Consider the following 15,557-nt stretch of genomic DNA (forward strand, 5'->3'; position numbering starts at 1 on the left):
GACTCGCACGAATGCCTTCGGTCTTAGCCCGGATGTAGCCACTAGCACAATTGCCTTCGGTCTTAACCCGGTTATAATTTCCAGCATGATTGTCTTGGGCTTAGCCCGGATATCATTCAATTTCTCATGCACACATACATCAATAATCATTGGACATACATATTTATTTTCGTTACTAAGGCTCAAACACAATTATAATCACTAACATAATCGCCTTGGGACTTAGCCGGGTATCATTCAATACTCATACACACATAAATCAATAATCAATACATCCATATTTCATTCCACATAATTCAAGTAAGGTCACTTCTTGAGGACTTACCTCGGATGTTGTCGAACGGCTTTTACGGCTATTCGATTACTTTTTCCTTCCCCTTGTCCAATTGTGGCCCTCTTAGCTCTTGAGCTAATTCAAACAAAATCAATTTATCAAAACCTCATTGTGCTAGCTTATGGCCGAATATGACAAGGAATTTAAATGGTCATATGGCCACCCTTTAGCTTGAATACACAATGGTCATGCACATTTTATACTACATCAAGCAATTCAATACAATTTATTCGAGCATCAAGGAAAAGCTAAGGCCTTCAATAGGCTACCCAAGGCCGAATATACTTGTCCATGTTGAGGCCAATTATGCACTTAATACCACACAAAAACAGCATGCATTTTACTAGTTAATGCTTTGCATATTGTAGCTCAAAACTTACAATATAGCATCAAGCACTCATATGTGTGCTAGGCGAATGTGCTTACAATTTCACAATTATTCTTCAACATCTTCTTCTTTAAACAAACTTATTCATCACTTCCTTCATAACCAAAACATCATGTGCAAACATATATATACATATATGAGCATGGCGAATTTCAAGGTGTCCATAGCCATCCAAAACACAAATTTTAACTAACATGCAAGAAGCATGAACCATGCTCATGAATGCATCATGGCGAATATGACAATCATGCTCCTTTTCAACTTCAATCATGATAAAACAAAAGAAAGCTCAAAATCTTACTCAAGAGTAGACAATCCATCATTGCATGCATCATCATCAAGCTTCACACTTAGCATGCAATGGCTTTATCACCATAACAACTTTGGCCAAATACCATTTCCATGGCTTAACAAAGATTTGAGCCATGGCTAACATGCACATCAAATTAGCAACCAAAACATGCATGAAACTCCCAACACAACCTCATACATACCTTACTCTTGTTGCAAGTTTAGCCAAATTTCCTTCTAGATCTCTTCTAAACAAAGAAAATGAAGCAAAATCCTTCCTTCTTCCTTAGTATTTTCGCCAAAGAAGAGAAAAATAGGTGAACAAAATTTTTTCTTTGCTTCTCTTTCACTCACGGCAAAAGGGGGAAGGATGAGCAAATTTTGATTTTTTGTTTCTCTTCCTACATGCTTAATTTTTTATCATTTATCACATCATGCATTAACAAAACATGTCATAACATGTTTTCCTTGCCCATATTCCCTTGTCATGGCCGGCCACTATACCATCTTTGGGGAAATTTGACATGCAAATCCCTTATTTTTGCATGCATGCTCAACTAGTCATCACACAACCTCATACATACCTTAATCTTGATGCAAACTTAGCCAAATCTCCTTCTAGATCTCTTCCAAACCAAGCATGAAGCAAAAATCCTCCTTCTTCCTTAGTTTTGGCTCAAAGAAAGGATGAACAAAATTTTTTCTTTCCTTCTCTACAACTCACGGCAATGGGGGGATTACCACACTCACACACATTTTTTTTTCATTTTTTATCACCCATACACCTTTGTTTATTATTTCACCCTAATGCACCAACAAAACATGTTTCATGACATGTTTAGCCCATCCTCCTTGTCATGGCCGGCCACCACCTATAAAAGGGGAATTTGACATGCAAGTCCATTATTTTGCATGCATGCTTTAATTAGTCATCACACATTTCCTATCATACTTTCAAAGTTCATTACTAAGTCCTTTCTTGTGGAATTCACCCTTATAACACTAAATCAATCATCATAAAATGTCATACATGAGCACACATATTATAGGCATCAAAATAAATTTTTAATTATTTTTATGCCTCGGTTTTGTGGTCCCGAGACCACCTTCCGACTAGGGTCAATTTTGGGTGTCACAACTCTCCCCACTTAAGAAATTTTCGTCCCGAAAATCTTACCGTAAATAGGTTTGGATATCGCTCTTTCATAGAGTTCTCGGTCTCCCAAGTAGCTTCTTCTATCCCGTGCTTGAGCCATAACACTTTTACTAGCGGAACCCGCTTGTTTCACAACTCTTTCACTTCTCGTGATAGGATACGAATCGGTTCTTCCTCATAACTCATATTAGCTTGAATTTCAATTTCGATGGACTAATCACGTGCGATGGATCGGATCTATAGCGTCAAGCATCGAAACGTGAAAGACATCGTGAACCTTTTCGAGTTCGGGGCAAAATCAAACGATATGCCACCGGATCGACTCGCCGGATATCTCATATGGCCCAACGAACCTCGGGCTCAACTTGCCCTTTACTACCGAATCGAGTATCTTTTTCCAAGGCGATACCTTGAGAAACACTTTATCACCCACCGATACTCGATATCCTTACGCTTCAGTCCGCGCGTCGACTTCGACGATCGGAGGCTATCTTTGAGACTTTCACGGATTACTTTCACTTTCTGCTCAGCATCCCTAATCAAATCCACCCGAAAATCTTGCTTTCACCGAGCTCGGTCCAAAACAATGGTGTACGGCATTTACGATCGTACAAGGCCTCGTAGGGTGCCATCTTAATACTTGATTGAAAGTCGTTGTTGTAAGCGAATTCAATCAACGGCAAATACCGCTCCCATGAACCACTAAACTCGAGGACGCAACATCTTAACATATCCTCAAGTATCCGAATTATCCGCCGGATTGACCATCGGTTTGGGGGTGAAAGGCGGTCTTTGAAATGCAACTTGGTACCCAAAGCTTCTTGCAACTTTTTCCAAAATCGCGAGGTAAATCTCGGATCTCTATCCGACACGATGGAAATAGGCACCCGTGTAATCTCACAATCGAGAAACGTATAATTCAGCTAATTTGTCCATTGAAAAATCCGTGCGACGGGACAAAGTGGGCCGACTTAGTCAATCGATCTACCACGACCCAAACCGCATCCTTCTTACTTGTCGACAATGGCGGTCCGGATACAAAGTCCATTGTGACTCGATCCCATTTCCACTCGGGTATCGTGATTGGTCAAGTAATCCTGAAGGCACCGATGTTCCGCTTTCACTTGTTGACATATTAAACATCTCAAACAAAGTCGGAGATGTCTCGCTTCATACCATGCCACCAAAACCGACGTTTCAAATCATTGTACATCTTCGTACTCCTGGGTGGATTGCCATTCGCTACAATGGGCTTTATTCGAATTATCGAAATGAGTTCAATTCTTTGGAACACACAGACGACTTTTGAACCTCAAACAATCGTCATCATCGATTTGAAACTCGAATCCTTGTTCGAACACACTCAGCCCGTTTTGCGACCAACTCGTCGTCGATTTTCTCGAGCTTCTCGAATTTGATGTATCAATAGTGGTTTGGCTTTCAATTCAGCTACTAACACACTATCGGATCGAACAAACAAGTGCACGTTCATCGTCAGAAGCTTAATAATGATTTACGACTCAAGGCATCCTCAACCACATTCGCCTTTCCGGGTGATAGTCAATGACCAGCTCGTAATCCTTTAACACTCGAGCCAACGTCTTTGTCGCAAATTTAAGTCTCTTTGGATCATCAAATATTTGAGACTTTTGTGATCCGAGTATACATGGCACCTTTCACCAAATAAGTAATGTCGCCAAATCTTTAAGGCGAATACGATGGCGCCAATTCGAGATCATGAGTCGGATAATTTTTCTCATGTGGCTTTAATTGCCTCGACGATAGGCCACAACTCGACCTTCTTGCATTAATACGCAACCTAACCCAAGTAGAGAGGCGTCGCTATAGATGACAAACTCTTTGCTTGGGACTCGGGTTGCACTAGAATTGGGGCTCCATCAAATAAGTTTTCATTGATCGAAACTTTTTGGCATTTCTCGAATCCATTCGAACTTAACATCCTTTTGGAGTAGCCGTCATCGGCGTGGCTATCGTTATAAGCCTTTTACAAATCGTCGGTAATAACCGGCAAGCCCCAAAAACTCGAACCTCGATAATATTTCTGAGGCTTCCAATTAAGTATGGCTGAAATTTTATTCGGTCGACTCGAATACCCGATCAGATACCACATGACCCAAGAAGCTAACTCTCTTAACCGTAACTCACACTTGCTTGAACTTAGCATATAATTGCTTATCCAGTAAAATTTGCAAGACTAACCGTAGGTGTTCAAAGCATGTTCGGTCTCATTTCTTGAATAGACCAAGATGTCATCAATGAACACGACTACGAATCGATCCAAATATGGTCTAAAGATCCGATTCATTAAATCCATAAATACCGCAGGGGCATTAGTGAGCCCAAACGGCATCACTAGGAACTCATAGTGACCATATCTCGTTCTGAAGGCAGTCTTGGGTACGTCCGAATCTCGGATTCGCAATTGATAATAGTCCGATCTCAAATCTATTTTCGAGAACACTGAGGCTCCCTTTAGTTGATCGAACAAGTCATCGATACATGGCAACGGATATTTGTTCTTTATTGTCGCTTTATTAAGCTGACGATAATCGATGCACAGCCGCATGGTTCCATCCTTCTTTTTCACGAACAACACTGGCGCACCCTAAGGCGAAAAACTCGAGGCGAGCAAAACCTCTATCCACCAATTCTTGAATCGAGCTTCCAACTCCTTTAATTCGTTGGTGCCATAAGATACGGAGCTATCAAAATTAGAGTGGTACCGGTACCAATTCGATGCCAAATTCTATTTCCGAACAGTGGTAAACCCGGCAATTCTTCGTGGAAAACGTCCGGTATTCACAAACCACGCAGCAGATTCGGTTTCTTTTTCGATTCCTTGTCATCGAAAGCACGACGCAAGGTACGCCGCACTCTTTTCTTACATATTTTCGGGCCAACATTGCGATATTACGGTGGCAACCCCTTTAAGTCCGTAGACTTAACCCGAATTATCTCGTTATTCGCGCACCTCAAATCGATAGTCTTGCTTTTGCAATTTACGACCGTATCGTGCATGGTCAACCCATCCAAACCAAGAATAACATCGAATTCATCGAACGGCAAAAGCATCAAGTCCGCCGGGAAACAAGAACCTCGGAACACTAGGGGACTTTTCTTGCACACTTTGTTGACAAGCACGTAATGACCCAAGGGTTTGACACCAATTACAAACTCAGAGACTCAATAGGCAAAGTCTTCTTTGGATGCTAAGGTTTCACATATATAAGATTGAGTAGAACCAGGGTCAATCAAAGCAATCACATTAGTATTGAAAAGAGTGAAAGCACCGAATGACATCCGGAGAGGCAACATCCTCGGCGTGCTGCGATGGCATAAGTCCTCGCAGGAGCACGAGCCTCGGATCGATGGTAGCATCTCTAGATCCTCTCGACCGCCAATGACATTGCCCATATTTCTAGGTGGCCTACCTCGAGCGATGGTAGCACCCGAGTTTCCACGACTCACATTCATGCTCAAGCATCCTCGGGCAATCCTTCCTAAAGTGGTCGGCCGATCCACACTTATAGCAGAGCGATCACGAAACCAACAGCTCCCGAATGCCATTTGCCACAATGTTGACACTCCGCCTCTCTCGGCGATCATTTCCACCATCTGGCGATCGAAGTGACTCGTGTGGTCACAGGGTCGATCGCGTCCTCGTCTAGAAAAGCCCAAGCGCCTCTAGACCGGTTCACATCATCTCGAAATCTCTTGATTGCTGTTGAAGAGACTTTCCGAGGACCTCTTCGAATTCTCCAGTTCCCACATCAGCTTTTTGTTTCTCCTTTCTAAGCTCTTCGGCTTTACAAGCTCGCTCAACAAGTACTACGAACTCTCGTATTTCGAGAATGCCAACGAACATCCTTATATCATCATTCAGCCCATCCTCGAAGCATTTACACATAATAGCTTCGGACGAAATGCATTCTCGCGCGTACCGGCTAAGCCTCACAAATTTTCGTTCGTAGTCGGTAACTGACATAGAACCTTGCTTAAGATCAAGAAATTCCCTTCGCTTTTGGTCGATGAATCTCGATGATATTTTTTTTTTTTTTGAAACTTGGTTTGAAAGAATTCCCAAGTCACTTGCTCTCTAGGTACCACGAAGTCGAGTACTCCACCAATAGTAGGTGGAATCACGTAGCAAGGAGATGGTACACTTTAAGCACTCATCGGGTGTACAAGATAGCTCATCGAGCACCGGATAGTGTTGTCCAACCAAAATTCAGCTCGTTCGGCATCATCATCATCCGTAGCTTTAAATTCAGTGGCCCCATGTTTTCGAATCCTATCGATTGGGGCTTACTTGACCTTATTTGGTCGATTCACGGAGGTATTGTAGGTGCGGGGTTGCATTTGTCGGGAATGGAGATTGTGGGACAGCCGTGTTAGTTCGAATGTATTGATTAAACCATTCGTTCATCACACTATAAAAGGCTTGCCTAGCCTCATCATTCGGATTGCTGGCCATAGGTTGAGAGTCCATGGCTGTCCCTTGTGTGGGAGCAGCGCCACACTCTCCACATCATCAGCTATTGCTCGGTTGGGATCGGGATCCATTGCTATAAACAAACTCAAAGTCAAATTGTCGAAATCACCACACTATCGATTCATCATTTAATGGCATGTATAGCTAGACCCCAAACACCTCACGGTAGTCCTAGAATCGACTAAACCTGGCTCGATACCAATAAAATTGTAACACCCGAACCCGAGACCATCGCCGGTGTCGGACACGAGGGGTTAGCAAGCCAAGTTCACTTGTTTTGCCCATCCATTGGACATTTCCAGTCAGGCTGGAAAAACTGCGTCACTGTCGCCTTAAAAATCATATCTCAAGTTTCAAAACTCGGAAACTGGTTTCGTAAATTTTCCCTGAATTTATACTCATATATCCATCCATGGATTTATTTCTAGAATTTTTGGTCGGGCCAATTGGTACAGTTTATTAGTTAAAGTCACCCATGTTACAGGGATCGACTGCTCTGACCTTCGCGCGGTATAACTTGAATATCTCTCTGTAAAGGGCTTTAATGCTGGTGCCGTTTGTTTCTAATGAAACTAGACTCAAAATGGAATCTGTACATATAAGGTATGTCTCCTAATTCTTTCTGGATAATTTATAGTAAATTTTTAAAGTTGCGACAGGGAACCCAGAAACCGTTCTGGCCCTGTCTCACAATAGCTTTAATATCTCTTAACATGTAACTCCTATGACCATTTCGTTTCTTCCATATGAAAATAGACTCATCAATGTTCATTTACATAGCTGATTCACTATTTAATACCATTCCTACAAATTTTGGTGATTTTTCACATTCACGTTACTGCAGCTGGCAGCATCTGTTTTAAGGTAGGTCTTACCTATTTTGTAGTCTCCATGAACCAACTAGTCTTGCCTTACATAGGTCCACATATGATCATTTTAACCATGCCAATGGCTGATCATGTGACCAACATTCCCATTTCCAATTCATAGTCACATCATGACACCATATATATATATACAAACCGCAAATAGCTTAAGTTGATACTTCACTATTACGAGCCATTTTCGCATGGCCGTACACATATACATCATAACATATTTAAACCAACAAGGGGTAGTCCTACACATGCCATTTCAAGTTCAACCAAGAATTTATACCAAAATGGGGGCTTGATAGTGTGGATGACTTCGACTTCAACGATCCCGAATCCGATTGCTATCGAGCGAAATCTAGAAAACCGAGAGCCAAAGCGGTGAGTAAGCATTTTATGCTTAGTAAGTCTCAAGGAATATAATCAACTCTAATTACAGCAATACATTCACATAGTTAAATGCATCATTTCATTAGTGCACATTCACATAATCATACTTACTTCACCATCCCAACTCTTATGTTCATACACAAATAACGGCTTCATTAAGGCCGATAACTCGTTCCATCATAGGAGCGGATATTCACGCTCTTACTCCTAGCGCATAAAGCACACACCGCACTTACCTTGTCATTGGGAAATTTCACAAGTGCATTAGCTGAAATTTTCCAGCAAGCTTATAATTTTCAAATCACATACCTTCGAGTTTAACCGGATGTCGCTACTCGATCAATCGCCTTGGGACATAGCCCGGTTATGGTAACCCGCACCAAGGCCTCACGGACTTAACCCAGATATCACGATTTGCACAAATGCCTTGGTCTTAGCCGGATAGAATGACTCGCACGAATGCCTTGGTCTTAGCCGGATGTAGCCACTAGCACAATTGCCTTGGTCTTAACCGGTTATAATTTCCAGCATGATTGTCTTGGGCTTAGCCCGGATATCATTCAATTTCTCATGCACACATACATCAATAATCATTGGACATACATATTTATTTTCGTTACTAAGGCTCAAACACAATTATAATCACTAACATAATCGCCTTGGGACTTAGCCGGGTATCATTCGAATACTCATACACACATAAATCAATAATCAATACATCCATATTTCATTCCACATAATTCAAGTAAGGTCACTTCTTGAGGACTTACCTCGGATGTTGTCGAACGGCTTTTACGGCTATTCGATTACTTTTTCCTTCCCTTGTCCAATTGTGGCCCTCTTAGCTCTTGAGCTAATTCAAACAAAATCAATTTATCAAAACCTCATTGTGCTAGCTTATGGCGAATATGACAAGGAATTTAAATGGTCATATGGCCACCCTTTAGCTTGAATACACAATGGTCATGCACATTTTATACTACATCAAGCAATTCAATACAATTTATTCGAGCATCAAGGAAAAGCTAAGGCCTTCAATAGGCTACCCAAGGCCGAATATACTTGTCCATGTTGAGGCCAATTATGCACTTAATACCACACAAAACAGCATGCATTTTACTAGTTAATGCTTTGCATATTGTAGCTCAAAACTTACAATATAGCATCAAGCACTCATATGTGTGCTAGGCGAATGTGCTTACAATTTCACAATTATTCTTCAACATCTTCTTCTTTAAACAAACTTATTCATCACTTCCTTCATAACCAAAACATCATGTGCAAACATATATATACATATATGAGCATGGCGAATTTCAAGGTGTCCATAGCCATCCAAAACACAAATTTTAACTAACATGCAAGAAGCATGAACCATGCTCATGAATGCATCATGGCGAATATGACAATCATGCTCCTTTTCAACTTCAATCATGATAAAACAAAAGAAAGCTCAAAATCTTACTCAAGAGTAGACAATCCATCATTGCATGCATCATCATCAAGCTTCACACTTAGCATGCAATGGCTTTATCACCATAACAACTTTGGCCAAATACCATTTCCATGGCTTAACAAAGATTTGAGCCATGGCTAACATGCACATCAAGTTAGCAACCAAAACATGCATGAAACTCCTAACACAACCTCATACATACCTTAATCTTGATGCAAACTTATCCAAATCTCCTTCTAGATCTCTTCCAAACCAAGCATGAAGCAAAATCCTCCTTCTTCCTTAGTTTTGGCTCAAAGAAAGGATGAACAAAATTTTTTCTTTCCTTCTCTACAACTCACGGCAATGGGGGGGATTACCACACTCACACACATTTTTTTTCATTTTTTATCACCGATACACCTTTGTTTATTATTTCACCCTAATGCACCAACAAAACATGTTTCATGACATGTTTAGCCCATCCTCCTTGTCATGGCCTGCCACCACCTATAGAAGGGGAATTTGACATGCAAGTCCATTATTTTGCATGCATGCTTTAATTAGTCATCACACATTTCCCTATCATACTTTCAAAGTTCATTACTAAGTCCTTTCTTGTGGAATTCACCCTTATAACACTAAATCAATCATCATAAAATGTCATACATGAGCACACACATATTATAGGCATCAAAATAAATTTTTAATTATTTTTATGCCTCGGTTTTGTGGTCCCGAGACCACCTTCCGACTAGGGTCAATTTTGGGCTGTCACATCCAATCCAAGCCAAAGTTCCACAACCTCCATATCCTCAAAGACTCCAATAACATAAATAGGATATATAATTTAAGAGAATATTGGATGTGTTGAAACAGCTACGTATCAACATTCTGTTGGTAGAAGCTTTGGAGCAAATGTCAAACTATGCAAAGCTATGAAGGAATTTCTATATAAAAAGAGAATGTTTAGGGAATTTGAAAGTATAGCCCTGACTATTTACAGAATGTAGCCTGACTATTTACAGAATGTAGCCAATTTTTTTAGAAAAACAAGTTGCCTCCTTAGTTGAAGGATCTAGGAAGTTTAAGCATACCTTGTGATAAACTATAATTTATACATATTTTTAACCCATTCTTAACACATTTTATGAAAGATTTTTCCTTAGAATTGGTGAATTCGATTCTCCTAATGCCTTAATTTCATGTTTTATACTTAGAAGAGCATAGGAGAGCGAAAATAACGAGAAACGAGCCAAAAACAGAGAAAATGGGCCAATGTACGAAATCAACACGGCTTGGACTTCCTCACACGAGCAGACCACACGGTCATGTCAATTTGGTAGATTCGAAGCACGATTCACACGGGCGTGTCCCTGCTGAGCCCAAATTGAGTCCAATTCAGAAAAGGCTAATTTCGAGGGCTTTTAGGCATTCCAAAGCCTATAAATACACCCTAGAGGAGGAAGAAAAAGGGGAGGCACGGAGAGGGAGGAAGGAATTACTCAAAGAAAGCTGATTGTTCCATCTCAGAAGCCGGATTCATCATCAAGACTGAAGATCTCCCCTTAATTTCCCTTTAGGAGTTTTGGGTTTTCTTTATGATTTTTCTTTGTTATTCTTCTGAGATGTTTTCCTTTTTAGTTATGAACTAAATCCCCTAAATACCTAGGGGGATGAAACCTAAGACGAATCTTGTTATTATTTTCTAAATTGTATGATAAATATTTAACTTGTTCTTAATTATGTGTTATTAATTCTTGTAAATATTTAACTTGTTCTTAATTATGTGTTCTTAATTCTTGTTTTGATATCCCAGGATAATGATTCAACATAAGCTTGTATTCAGAGGAGGAATAGACCCTGTCTAAAAGTACATTTGTCATAATTAAGCGGAGTTGATTGCGCGCCTAGAGATAGGGTGACAAGATTTTGCCAGATTAGGGTGAAACCTAATAAGGGGATCCATAGATTGAGTTAATGCAACCCTAAGGTGTTAATTAGAGAAAAGTCTCAATTATTTAATCTATGGATTAGACGTTATTGGTCTTGAATAGGATAATAACATAAAGGGATCTTTATGGAACAAGTTAAATGAATAAATCATCCGATTCGGAGCCAGAATAACAAGTAAAGTCTAGGTGGATTTTTCCGTAGGTATTGTCTTAATTCAATCGTTTCCAAAAGTAATCCCCCAATTCTACTTTCTATGAATTCTTAGTTTAGATAATTAGTTAGTTAAAACAAAACCCCCTTATTTTTAGGCTAGATAATAAAAAGACGGTCATTACTAGTACTTTTAGTTCCCTTGGGTTCAACAACCCGGTCTTGCTAAAACTATATTAATGTTCGATAGGTACACTTGCCTACATCATGATAATAGTTAGTTTCAAGAACGATTAATTATATAAGTATTTAAAACCTGTCACACGAGAATCGCGATCAAGTGTTTGGCGCCGTTGTAGGGGAACTAAGATATTAGGAACGCTCAATTTTTATTACTTTAGCCATTTATTTTTCTTGCAATTTAATTTAATTTAATTTTTATTATTTATTAATTTAATTTTTCTTTCTCTTTGTAGGTATTTATAGTTTATGACTAGAAGAAACCCGTCAGGACCACTACTCTTTGCTGAAGAAATCGATCTCACAGTTCATAGAATCCAAAGAGAAATAAGGTGAAGCTTAAGATACACAGAGAATGAGCAAGAGGACGATACTCAACCCCCAACCGAAGAGATGGCTGAAAACCAAGACAATCAGCTACCTCCTGCAATTACAGTTAATCAAAATCCTGCTCCACGCACTATGTATGATTATGCTAAACCTTCTTTAACAGGAATTGAATCAAGCATAGTTAGACCTACTGTAGCTACAAATACTTTTGAACTGAAACCTAACACAATTCAAATGATACAACAATTTGTTCAATTTGATGGTTTGCAGGATGAAGATCCCAATGCTCACTCAGCAAACTTTTTGGAACTATGCGATACATTTAAAACTAATGGTGTTTCTGATGATGCCATTCATCTTTGGTTATTCCATTTTTCATTAAGGAACAAAGCTAAACAGTGGTTGAACTCGTTACCACGAGGGTCAATCACTACTTGGGAGCAAATGACTGAAAAATTTCTACTAAAATATTTTTCACCGGCTAAAACGGTCAAATTACGTAATGATATCTTTTTGTTTGTGCAGATGGACTTAGAAGCACTCTACGATGCATGGGAGAGATACAAGGACCTTTTGAGAAGGTGCGCTCACCATGGGTTACCGCTTTGGCTACAGGTTCAAACATTCCATAATAGCCTGAATCCTTCGACTCGACAAATGGTTGAGGCAGCTGCTGGCGGAACCATCAATAATAAAGCACCTGAAGATGCTTATGAGTTTATTGAAGAGATGTCACTGAATAACTATCAGTTTCAAGTCATGAGGACTAAGCCAACTAAAATAGCAAGCGTTTATAATGTCAATTCGGTTACTATGCTGTCAAACCAGGTAGAATTTCTAAATAAAAAGATTGATGGTTTCCTTGGTTCTACTCAGGTACAGCCAGTGATGAGTTGCGAGACAAATGGAGAAGGAGCATGCACACAGTATCAACCCTTCAACCCTAGCATCGAGGAGGAACAAGTCCAATATATGGGTAACAATAACTCTAGATCCCAAAATAACCCATATAGTAACACTAATAATGCAGGTTGGAGGAACCACCCAAATTTCTCATGGGGAGGTCAAGGAAATCAGAGACCACCTCCAAGCTACCAACAACCACCCTACCAACAAGAGAAGAAGTCGAACCTTGAAGAGATGCTGTCTAAATTTATCTCGATGTCAGAAACCCGTTTTCAGAACACCGAGACAGCACTTAAAAAACAACAAGCATCGATCCAAGGGCTCGAAACTCAGATAGGCCAGCTGTCCAAACTAATCTCTGAATGACCACAGGGTAGCTTGCCAAGTAATACTGAACCCAACCTAAGGGAACAGCTCAACGCAATTAATGTTCAAGATGAAAAAAAAAATTCATTCAGCCTGAGCCAGAACTGAAGCAAGAAACTGCGATGAGTAGAGATCAAGATGAGGTAGGTCATAATACAAACAAATCAATGAATGTCGAATATAAACCTCGTGTGCCATACCCCAACGCGACAAGGAAAAACCGCTCAGATGAACAATTTGGTAAATTCCTTAAACTCTTAAAAAAATTACATATTAACTTACCGTTTATTGAAGCCCTATCGCAGATGCCAAACGCAATAAAATTTTTAAAGGAGCTTCTAGAAAATAAACGGAAGTTGGACGAGCCGTCGCATGTGAAGCTAAACGCAGTTTGCTCAGCTATTATACAGAATAAACTACCTAACAAACTAAAAGATCCAGGTAGTTTTGTGATTCCTTGCTTAATTGGTAGTTTAGATGTTAATAATGCATTAGCTGATTTAGGGGCTAGTATTAACGTCATGCCCTACAAAATGTTCAAACAATTAGGTCTCGGGAAACCCAAATAGACTAGGATGAGCATTCAATTAGCAGACAAAATTCCCTAGGGGTATTATTGAAGATGTGCTAGTCAAAATTGATAAATTTATATTTCCCGTTGACTTCATTGTTCTAGACATAGAAGAGGATAGCAACACTCATTTGATTTTAGGATGGCCCTTTTTAGCAACTACTAAAACTATTATTGATGTTGGCATAGGTGAACTCACACTCCGTGTGGGAGACGAAACAATCACCCTTCAAGCTTGTAATTCTAGCAACACATCGAAAATTGAAGGTGATCGTTTAAACCATTCTACTAAAACTGACAATATGGTACAACCTACTTTGTAGGAAATGAGTCTGAAAGAAGCACATGAGTCATTCTCAAGCAGTAGTAGGGGACCTGTTCATGAAGATCAAAGGTTACAAATCGAGGAGCTAGATGAATGGTGGACACATAAATTGAGAACACACGAAAAACCAAAACTACACCAGAACGAGCTCAATACCTTTCCAAATCAACTTAAGGTTGAAGATATAGTCTTATTAGACTCCACAGATCCTCACATTGTCACTACCACACCGAATGAAGAAATACCTCTTACAGTACCTAGCATTTTCCCATTTGGTACAATCGAGGTAAGTCATCCCAAGTTCGGCACTTTTAAGGTAAACAACACCGTCTGAAACCTTATTTTGATGAGAATGATAGCAGGAATGAAGAGTATAAACTCCTCGAACCACCATGACCATTCAATGGAGAGGTAAGTCAAGCTTGGACTATAAATAAGCACTTCTCGGGAGGCAACCCGAGCACTAAAAATATTAATTTCTTTAAATTTTAGTATTTAACACCTAACTTACTAATAGAGATCTTGAATACAGCTTTTTCCACACAGACATGGCCAAGCACACGGGCATGCTTAGGGCTGTGTGAAAATAGGGCAAATATTTCCCCAACACGGGCTATGATAAAGCACTATGGCTGTGCGCCATGGCCGTGGGCGAACATGCTAAAACAACACGGGCGTTCGATACGCCTGTGGCCAGAACCCGTGGCCAAACCTGTCAAATTGACACGGGCATTCGACATACCCGTGCCAAGAAACCGTGGTCGAACCTGTTAAACTAACATGGCCGTGGGCCTACATACATGAGCGTGGGAGAAGCGAATGAAGCCAAGCACTGTTGTACGACACGGCCGTGTGCACCCACACGCCCAAGGAACACGGGCGTGGACTAAATGTTTAGACGTGCCCAAATTCAAAATTCGCAAGTCACACGGGCAAAAGCTGGGGAACACGGACGTGCTCCATAGCCGTGTGCCCCAAAATCTATAAATAGGCTGCACTATTCATTATCTTCTTCACCCAAAAGCCCTAACCCTAGCAGCTGCAAGTCCACACCCCCCCTCGCCACTCCTGTGCTTCGCCTCTAACTTCATTTTTGACGTTCATTCTCCCCTTTCTAGCGTTTGTTTACACTTTTCCCTTTAATTGCACTCATTTTTCATGATAAGTTATCATAGTACTATGCACTTCTTATGTTCTTTTCATCTCTTTATCACTTACATTTCATATCTAGAGTAGTTATTATCTTTTCATGTTTAAATTCTTACGCATTACATGATTTCTCTACTCCATTTGATTAGTCATGGTTAGGATAGTTGAAATATTCATGCCTCTTG

Source organism: Gossypium arboreum, chromosome 2 (assembly GCF_025698485.1).
Source record: "Gossypium arboreum isolate Shixiya-1 chromosome 2, ASM2569848v2, whole genome shotgun sequence".
Classification (NCBI taxonomy): domain Eukaryota; kingdom Viridiplantae; phylum Streptophyta; class Magnoliopsida; order Malvales; family Malvaceae; genus Gossypium; species Gossypium arboreum.